This window comes from Sprattus sprattus (assembly GCF_963457725.1).
Source record: "Sprattus sprattus genome assembly, chromosome: 4".
Classification (NCBI taxonomy): domain Eukaryota; kingdom Metazoa; phylum Chordata; class Actinopteri; order Clupeiformes; family Clupeidae; genus Sprattus; species Sprattus sprattus.
In genome coordinates this window covers 8,215,744-8,225,561 of record NC_137923.1, presented here as the reverse complement: position 1 = coordinate 8,225,561, position 9,818 = coordinate 8,215,744, and the positions used below count along the sequence as shown (strand labels likewise).

At 38.5% G+C, this 9,818-nt stretch overlaps 1 gene segment (V, D, J or C); it reads left to right on the top strand.

Annotated features, from left to right (window-relative positions):
* Positions 1-1,728: 1,728 nt before the first annotated feature.
* On the top strand, positions 1,729-2,450 carry LOC308363331 (T cell receptor alpha variable 12-3-like). The segment is given in 3 exons: positions 1,729-1,768; positions 1,919-2,239; positions 2,446-2,450.
* Positions 2,451-9,818: the final 7,368 nt, after the last annotated feature.

Here is a 9,818-nt window from a genome sequence, read left to right as displayed (position 1 = left end):
GTGGCATGTTTCTGTGGTAAGACTTATTTCACATAACATGTATTTATTTTATGCTTTATTTTACAAAAAACATATCTTACTAATATCTATTTGAAGATTAAACATATTTTTTAATCTTCAATATTTTAATTAATTAATTCACAGTTAGCAGAGGCGAGGGGGAGTCTGTTGATCAGCCACAAGGAGATGTAATCAGCTATGAGGGTGGAATGGTGACAATCAACTGTCAGTATGATACCACTGCATTTCAAATCTACCTGTTTTGGTATAAGCAACAACCAAATGACATCCCAAAATACATGCTGCAAAGATATCAATATGGACACAAGATCAATAGTGATGAGTTCAAGGAGAAGTTTGATGCAACCCTTTACATTACCTCAAAAACTGTTCCTCTGACCATCAAGAATCTGCAAGTCTCTGACTCTGCTGTGTACTACTGTGCTCTGAAGCCCACAGTGACAGCAGCACACTGAAGCCCTATACAAAAACATTGATGATTTTTCCCATCATATCTGTGAGGGACCGCTCGGTCACCCCACGTTATTGGGATGTGGCAACTGAAATGTCAGTGGTGAAGAAAAGCAAACGACGGTCCACAAGATGGTACGTTTCGTATAAAAATAGATATTTCAGTTTATTTGGTTCTGACCAAACATATATACAAAAACAAACAAACATAAATCCGTACTTAAACAGTACTCGAAACTAGCTGACTAGTTTTAACAGCCAAGCAACAGTATTCAAAAAGCATTCCAAGAGTATTCCACCAGTATTTCCAAAAGTATGTACTTCACCTTCCATCAAGTAATTACTTCTCCTCTCTCTCTCTCGCTCCTGCGGGCAACGAGAGTAAAGTGTCTTTCTGCCGCTTTTGCGGGCAACGTGATATTTAAAAGTTCCTGTGGATGCTCACGGTGGAAAAAGGGAATTCACTTTTCCACAATATCCTTCACATTTAGTTCTTCAAGTTGTTAAAACAGTTTGTTATTCAGTAATACAGAGACACAAAATAAAAATCTAACAACTGAAAGAGACAAAATCTTAAATAATCTTTCCTCAACTTCTGTGTTCAATTTCACAGCATGATTTTCAGATGTGTAAAATATTAGGTGCAAGCCAGTAAAACACACTTCTTACTCCTAACCAATTACTTTACACATGTCTTGCTGATTTTTAAATAAAGTTCAGATTACAAACTTCATGCCTTCACATTTAATACAGCCGGAAAAAAGCTCCCAGAAGTTGCAGTATTAAGTTTTGCTCTTTATTATTAATTTAACAAATCTCATTTAGTATAATCATTATTCACCATAACACAAATGTAAATTTGACTCAACCGTTTAAACTGAATCACAAAGCACAAGATGAATTTTGACATTGCAGACACGCTCTAGCTATACTCTGAAGTGCAGTCACAGCCACACTCTCAGACATCATACAATCATTGTGTCATTTCACACCAAATGAGGAGAACAGATTGATCAAGTCACCTGAAGTCAAGATGATATGAAAACCCTAAATTATTGCTTTCATTTCCATTGTGAGCCACTGTGGAACATTAAGAATGTCTTTCACCCATGATAGCATCATGTGACATTACTCCAGAGGAGGGGCTGGGTGAAGAATATGTCTGAGGAAGTGTGTTGTGATCCAGACACACAGAGAGGCTGAACTGAGGTGTGAGTGCTCAGGGTTGATGTCAAACATCATCTGTCACAGGGGACGATGGCTCTCAGCTTTTTTCTGCTTCTGGCTTCTCTTATAGGTGAGTGGAAGTCATAAACATTTCCCAGTTTGAGATGTACATGTGCACCACATCTGTTGAGTTAGACCTTTATAATGATGTTGAAGTGGATACATTCTTGTGAGAGGGGTATAACACATAAATACACATTTGAATTCATTTCATCCACAGGTGGTCATTTTGCAGATGACATTAAACCAACTAAATCAGAAAGGAAGGCATTGAAGGGAGAAAATGTGATGCTGTCGTGTGACTACACTGTTTCAGCATACACTCTACAGTGGTATCGCCAGTATCCCAGATCAGCTCCAGAGTTTCTGGTGCTCACTGCCAACACTGCAGGAGATGATCTGAGATCAGATGTAGATCACCGAATGTCTGTGAGGGTGAATGAAGAGAAAACTCGAGTGTCTCTGCTGATCTCCTCTGTTCAAGTGTCTGACTCTGCACTGTACTACTGCGCTCTGACGCCCACAGTGACACAAAACCACAGTCTGCCATACAAAAACATGACTGCAATGAGGGAAAGAAATGCCTACACCTACAGGCATTCAGTGCCAAATTCACTTCACATATTTGAGAAATATTTAGCAATGAATGGAATGTCAGTCTGTAATTTCTATCCATGACTTGAGGAATGATGTAATAAACCCTTTTGTCCATGAAGTGTTGTGTCTCTGTTGTGTTGCGCTCTCTAGTATGAGCACCTTCTATGTTGAATTTCCTCTTTTGGGGACTTCACACACTTAGAATAGATCTTCTCACTTATCTACTTACTGCACTGACAATTCATTTGAGATCATATTAATTGTGTCTCTGCAATGCAAACAATTGACCACATGGTGGCAATACAGGCCTAATCTGTGAATGGCTATTTTAGTACAGCACATCTTATTTTACTTCATCATTCAGTTTGAATAATGTCTGGATTTCATCATGAAACTTTCTTTTAGAAATTACTTTGACCAAATTACATTTATGTTGTGCTTTGCACAATAACCTTAACTGAGAAAAACAGTTATTATCAAGAACATGAAGATATAGTGTAAATTGCCATTGAAATGGCATTCTTACTCACTGTGTTAGTAGCCAATATTGGAGATGGTCTCTAGATAATCCACCTGGGGTATTCCTGAGATCCTGAACAGAAGCACAGAATCCTGAACAGAAGCACAGTTTAACTTTAAGTAAAAAGCAGAAGAGACTCAATTAAAAAAGCCCAAAACAGAATGTTTGTCTGCTACTGCTTATTATGACATAAACATGAACCTGGTGTGACATCACAAAGAAAGCACTGATAATACAAAACAAATTGGCTTGTGTATTTAAAGTGTTGTGTATAACACTTGGTTGTGTCTTAAAGAACCATAAACTAGATTTCCATACTACATTGTTGTTGTATTTAATGTCTATCAAAGGAAGCCTTGTGCGATGTGCCATGCAGTATGGTTCATGCTAAATACTTGCTGTTACCAAAGATGCACATTTGAAGTACCAACTATTTGATCCAGAAATGTTGAGATAGCAGAAACCCATGTTTAACCTGCTTACTTTTACACAGTTTCATACATGAGGCAAACAAGACAGTTTGATAGAACAAGGAGCCTTAATGACCTAAAATGATCTTTTCACACCAGAGGAATATGTAAATCAGAGTTCAAGCTGCAGAAGCTGCACTCTTTGCTGTGTTGTGAACCTTGTTGAGTTTACTCTGCTGCTCTATTCAGTGCTACTCTTCAGAGCTATGTAATGCAAATATTCAGTGTACATTCATGTATGCAGTTCATACCATGTGAATTTTCAACATTGCTATCCTGGTGTAATTCATTTTCATTTAAAAAGTCTATGTTTGGCAATCAATGAGGTTTCATTCAAAAAATAAAACCTTTCCTCATCCACAAGGAGGCAACATTACACTTCCCTCCTCAGAAAGACCAATACATACAGCCGCGGAAAAAATTAAGAGACCACTTCAAAATTATCAGTTTCTCTGGTTTTACTATTTATTGGTATGTGTTAAAGTAAAATGTACATTTTAGTTTTATTCTATAACCTACTGGCAACATTCCTACCAAATTTCAAATAAAAATATTGTCATTTAGATCATTTATTTGCAGAAAAATGACAATTGGTCAAAATAGCAAAAAAGATGCTTGAATTCTTGCGCCAGGAGTAGCATAAAGTCACCCAATGGCAATGTGAAAGACTGGTGGAGAGGATGCCAAGACACATGAAAGTTGTGATTTTAAATCAAGGTTATTCCACCAAATATTGATTTCTGAACTCTTCCTAAGTTAAAGCATTAGTATTGTGTAGTTTAAAAATGAATATGAGCTTGTTTTCTTTGCATTATTCGAGATCTGAAGACACTGCATCTTTTTTGCTATTTTGACCAAATGTCATTTTTCTGCAAATAAATGATCTAAATGACAATATTTTTATTTGAAATTTGGTGGGAATGTTGCCAGTAGGTTATAGAATAAAACTAAAATGTACATTTTACTTTAACACATACCAATAAATAGTAAAACCAGAGAAACTGATAATTTTGAAGTGGTCTCTTAATTTTTTCCGCGGCTGTATTTCATGTGAAGGTGGATCAGTTGTTCCTGTAGATTTGACTTTGGTCCTCAATAGAAACAAAAACGACAGAAGAGATGAAGAAGAAAGGTTCTCTAAGAAAGCTTTTTTCATATGAAAACTAATGGGTTATACATGACTAAGTAATGTGTTTAAAAGTTAATTAAAACCCCAAAAGTGTACTATTCAGTTGAAACTTGTTTGTCAGGGTTTGTTTAAAATTCTGGTCTGCCTTGATATTTTCCATTTTGTATTTTTGTTTAAACTCACTAAAGGCTACAACAAGTGCCATTTAAATATGACCCTTACTCAGTCTACTGCACTTTCTTATGTACGGGGAATTGTGTGCATGCCAACTAGCACCAGACAGAGCACAGGTGCTAAAGCCAGTGAATAATGTTAGGACTGTAATATTGGCTCACTGCTTAGAGCATAATAATGTCTGGATGCATTGTGTTAGGGCCTGGACTGAATAAGGGATGGCCACCAAAGGAATGCAATTCTAAACGTCTAATTGGATAAACAATTATTTTTCTTAGCCCATTTCAGCTTTATTCTGAAGCTTTATTAAACGTCTACTTCAAATATACTTCAAACAGTATGACGTTATCTAACCTTTCTCAAGTTACATTTGTGTTGGTGACATGATCACATGATCAAGACTGATTTTGAATATTTCAGAAACCCCTCCTTAAATGCAAGAGTGTGTATGATTGTGCATGAGTGTGTTTCATTTCATGCGTTTCACAGTATGATCATGTACAGCTGGCTTAAGAACTGCCTTATTCTCTCAGCATCATGCTTGGGTATGATCAGATCTAAATAACTGTTTCAGCTATTGAGGCACCATCTCATATCTCTTATTAGACTCTAATACGTTAGATAGCTCACAACATCACTCTGTTTACTTAATTATTTGTGATAACATAATTTATAGTATTTGTTATCTTAGAACACAGTAGCTGCGGTTCTGTAGTACAGTTCAAGAGGTGTAGTTGTGTTAAGTGTTGTAATGGTGTTGATAGTGAATACTGAGTGGAGAATGATGGAGTGCTAAAAGCTCATTCCTCCAGTCTTGGCTATGTGATCATGAAACTTTCTGAATGTGAATGTTGTTACAGTGTGCAGAGGAAAAGAAGACACTGTTGAGCAGTCATCAAAGTCTGAGACTGGACCTGAAGGAGGGATGGTGACACTCCACTGTAGTTATGATACAACCAGTGCTACTGCATACCTGTTCTGGTATAAACAGAAACCTAATGATTATCCTCAATATATGCTGAGGAGATTCTCAATTGGAGGTGGTGATGGTGAAAAGGAATTTGAAGGAAGATTTCTTGCTGAACTCAACAAGACTACAAAAACTGTTCCTCTGACAATCAAGAATCTACAAGTGTCTGACTCTGCTGTCTACTACTGTGGTCTGAGGCCCACAGTGACAGCTGTGTGTGATGTCATCATACAAAAACCTGCTGAAAAGTCTTACTCCGGTGTATATTCAAACACCTAGATGCTAAGATGGAACAACTTTAAAGGTCACAAGAAACAGTTTCTCACTATGCAGTTACTAGTCGGGAAACCTTCATGGTTAAGATTCTTGCAGACATTATCTGAAATGATTATTTTAAGCTACATAAAGCAACCAACTGCAGTGCTAAATATGTTGTCACTTTATGTAACACATGAGGTTAACCACAAGAGAGCAGAATTGCAGAGCCTGAAAGAAATACTAGGCATTCCCTTTACATACTGCCTCAGTGAGTGTACACAGTGAGAATGGAATCAACATTGTAAAACAGATACAATAGAATTCTTATTTTGTGGCAGTGCCTACTGCTGTGGGTTGCACAGGTAAAGGAGGTTCATCAATTCAACATTGTGTTCACTTTCTGATAACATTGCAACCATGATATCAAACTTCTCCTGGAAGAGGTGTCATGATCTGATCCATGGCTCTGTTCCGTTATCCATACCCTCCGTACCTACCATCCTTAGTTTGAGTATGTAGGGTGTTCCGATTTTGATCGTGGCAAAAAGAAGTATACCCAAAGGACCCGTATGTGTACTCATAACGGACAAAAAGCTGAGTGTGGAACCAGGGTACACTTTCCATTCTCAAAGGCCGCCATCTTGTCTACGTAGCGGAAGAGACGGAGCCAGGCAGAGCTTTGCATTTTATTTCGAAATCAATGGCGGACATAATGGCTACGGTGGCTATAATAGCAGAGTCAGAAGACCACAAGGCTACAGACCGTAAATGTCAATATCAGCAGTAATTAAACAACTGTACTGATATTAAATGTACTACTAACATGTCATTCTCAAATTAAATCCAGTGACATGAGTATTTTGGTGGTTTTTAACGATGTATATGGACAGTTAGTATACCTAGCTAGCCTAGCTTGGTAGCATTACCATTGGTTCTGAATGGCAGTTATGCTAAGCAGCTGGCTATCCCCCCACCCGGGACTGTAGTTAATTTCCGGTAAGTGCACCACGGAGTATTAGATTTGGAACAACACTCACCTGCTGAGAATATGCGTACCTAGTAAGTGTGAACTGTGTACTGCGTATAAGTATACTCATGGAGGTATGGAAACGGAACATAGCACATGTCTTGTGCGTGCTCTCTCTCTCTCTCTCTCTCTCTCCCTCCTTCCCACCCTTTTCCAGGTGCCTGGTCTGACACACCTGTGGCTAATTGGACCTTGTCTCTTCCCTGTGCCTGGTCACACACACCTGTGTCTAATTGAACCTCGTCAGTGCCTGTGTAAAACCCTGCTCTGAAGAGCATTCAGTGTTGGATTATCTCTTCACTTGCCTGGACACCTCTCGCCTCATTCTTCCTGTTGCAGACCTCTTGCCTGCCTGCCTGCCTGCCTGCCTGCCTGCCTGTCTGTCTGTTTGCCTGGATTGCTTTGGAATTTTGATTTTGGAATTAACCCTTTGTGGGTTTTCTTGGACTGTGCATCTTGCCCTGGCCTGGTCTGTGAGTTTTTATGTTTCTGTCTTTTGCTGCCTGCCATGCTTCATTGAGATGCCTATGCAAAATCTGCCTATACAAAATCTAAACATGTCTGACTGCGTACTATAGTGCCCACAGTCACCACTGCAGTCATCAGACATATAACATCATTGCCTTTAGAATTACAAACCAGCTGAATTCACATTGTTCATAATTCACATTAGATATAATTTTGATATTCTTTGATTCAGAATTTGCCTACTATGTTTCCTGGTGAATAACTAAGGGCTTTATTTCTACAGGCTGCAGGGAGGGTCATCTGCAGTGTGACATAGAGGACTCCTCAAAGCAGGAACTCCTTCAGTGAGGTCTTCACAGCTACACACAGTAGCAGCTCAGAGGACTGTGAGCAACAACACTGAATACTAGAGACTCCTCATGGAGACACCACTATTACTGATCCTCATCATGACAACAGGTAATATATTTCAAATGGTTACAAATCATGTGGCCACACACACACACACACACACACACACACAGTAGCTGCTTAGGACTGTGAACACCACACTGGTCTGATCTACTATTTCATATTACACATGGAGACAGAGCTATTGCTGATCTTCATTATGACATTAGGTAGGTGACTTGGAATGTTCATTGCTATAGCAAATGATCACACATCTTATGGCAGTGGATTTCCATTTCACTACTACCTTTTTCATAGGGAGGTAGATGAACTGTAATTATACTCTAGCAGTTATACTTTATACACTTCTTTTCCAAAAACTTGTTTGATTCCAACTTCTGGTTTCTGTTTTGAAGGTGTATCTGCTGACCAAGTCTCTCCTGAGCGGGAGGCTGTCACTCAGAGTGAAGAGGAATCTGTAAAACTCAAATGCTCTTATGAGACGAGCGGCAGCTATGTTCTACTTTACTGGTACAGGCAGTATCCTGGACAGGCACCTCAGTATTTGTTATGGAAAGGTGCAAGAAGTGATAGTGGTGAAGAAGACATCCCTGATCCAAGATTTGATTCTACAACATCACAGACATCCACTGAGCTTCGTATTAGAGTCCTGACTCTGGCAGACACAGCTCTCTACTACTGTGCTCTGAGGGTAGCACAGTGATACAAAGTCTCTGAAATGCTGTACAAAAACCAGACAATTTTTTTATGAGAGAGATCAAAGTAATTTCCTCATTGGTATAATATCAGTTACCCACAATCTGAGGTTTCAAGATAAACTGTGGTAGCGTGGCTACACCTGTTATTTGAATGCCTGAAGATTTAAAAACTAAGAAAATGAAACAAACTGTAATGGTTTTGAAAGGCAGTACAAACATCTATGAACTTAAAACACACATGCATGCTTCACTCTTATAAGTCACTCTTACCCTGCAGACTAGCTGATGGGATATGGGTCTCAGCTTTTTTTTTTTTTGTTTACAGTTGTCTGTAATGGACGGATTGTGTTGTCGTTTAACTCTGTTAAGGCTCACGAATGCAAAAACAAAATGCAAAGTAAAAACAAAATGTAAGTAGACCACTAATGAGGTCATTTCAATGATCATCTGCAACCATGTGGGTGAGAGTGATATGATTTAAACTGCACTCTCATTCCCTCAATGTAACTGTAGACAGCTGTTTTGCTAATAATGTTTGAAACGGATTGTTAATGCATTAAGTTGTGTATCAAACTGAACCAATTCATTTTAAGGTAGTTTAATTTATTCTACCAGAAAAATCTTATTACCTCAAACCACAATTAAGTCAACACAGATTAGTGTTCCAGAGTAAGTTTCTCCTGTAGTATCTACTGTGAGAAACCTGCAGTGGCATCACCACGACGGTTCATCTCCCCAGTTTGAGCTGTTTATTCCTGACAGTGCAAGATGGGAGGTCATACATTGATCCAAATCTCTGAGAAAATCAGCAATGAGAGTCAAGTTTAATGCTGCTCTCTTCAGCTGTGGTAGGGGTCAGATTCAGACTGGTACAATTGTACCCTCAAGACTACAGCCTGGATAAAACCCCTAGTCTACAGGGTTCAGTCCATGGCTCTCTTGGTTTATCTGTTAATATCCAAAAGTCAGTCCAGTGCTGAAATGAGAGCCAGTGAGTGAGCTAAAGTGGTTTGTTCAAAGTAAGTGTATTACCATCTAGTGACTGCCTTTATAAAGGGCATTTCACAGCTGATATAGTCTTGTTAAGGGAGGAGCCAGGATATCAGTTTGACATCCATTGATTCACTCTCATTTTGTGCAACAATCTTTCTCACTTTCATGTGATATTACTTTGTACAAAATATACAGTATAGTATATAATGAGATCAGCTGCAGCTGAATGCTTGGCTCATTTAACTTAAGAGTCCTTCGGTACTACATACTTCATATGTATGTATTTTATATTATTTATTTTGTTTATTGTATTTAGAGTCATGTATCATGACTCTTGATGCTTTGTGAAATGTAAAATGGCGTATTGGTTATAGTTGTGTCCATGTGTCAACTAAAACACAAAAC